At 44.8% G+C, this 878-nt stretch overlaps 1 non-coding gene across 1 annotated transcript; it reads left to right on the forward strand.

Annotated features, from left to right (window-relative positions):
• The first annotated feature begins 318 nt into the window (after window positions 1-318).
• trnal-caa lies at window positions 319-435 on the forward strand. Its single transcript has 2 exons — window positions 319-359; window positions 390-435. It is a non-coding gene; the product is annotated as a tRNA-Leu (tRNA).
• The last annotated feature ends 443 nt before the right edge of the window (window positions 436-878 follow it).

Here is an 878-nt window from a genome sequence, read left to right on the forward strand (position 1 = left end):
GTCTTCTAAAGGGCCCAAAACTGTTCATAGTATTCCATCCATTGTCTGACTAGTGCCTTGTACAGTATTAACAAAATATCCCTACTTCTGTACCATATTTGCTTGAAATAATTATTACATTTCCCTTCCCAATTACCTTTTGAACTTGGATGATAGATTTTTGTGACTCGTGGATGAGGACTCCCAAATCCCTCTGTTCTGTTGCAGAATCAATGACGTTTTTCTGTGTTGTAGACCTCTATGATTTCATGTGATAAGCCTATAATTTCTTGAATGATTTTGATACTTTAAATATAATCCTTGTTTGTCAAACAAGATGTCAGGATGGCCGAGTGGTGGTCTAAGATGCCAGACTCAAGGATTGAATCCTTCCCGTTGCGGGGCGGGCGTTCTGGTCTCCAACTGGAGGCGTGGGTTCAAATCCCACTTCTGACAATAACTTTATGGCAGCATGGTGGCTCAGTGTTAGCACTGCTACCTCACAGTGCCAGTGACCTGCGTTCAAATCCACCCTCGGGTGACTGTGTGGAGTTTGCACATTCTCCCCATGTCTGCGTGGGTTTCCTCCAGGTGCTCCGGTTTCCTCCCACAGTCCGAAGATGTGCAGGCTAGGTGGATTGGCCACGCTAAATTGCCCATAGTGTTCAGGTGTGTGTAGATTCGGTGGGTAACAGGAGAATGGGTCTAAGTGGGATGCTCTGAGGGTTGGTGTGGGCATGTTGGGCCGAAGGGCCTGTTTCCACACTGTATGGATTCTATGATTTTATGAATGGATTTTTATCAGGCTGTGAGGTTTCTTGTAGGTGAGTTTTGAGGAGATCTGTTCTTAGATGAACATGAAGTTAGAACAAGTTGGCGTGTTCTTCTTTCTATCATGA

This window comes from Rhincodon typus, chromosome 1 (genome assembly GCF_021869965.1).
Source record: "Rhincodon typus isolate 14 chromosome 1, sRhiTyp1.1, whole genome shotgun sequence".
Lineage (NCBI taxonomy): Eukaryota > Metazoa > Chordata > Chondrichthyes > Orectolobiformes > Rhincodontidae > Rhincodon > Rhincodon typus.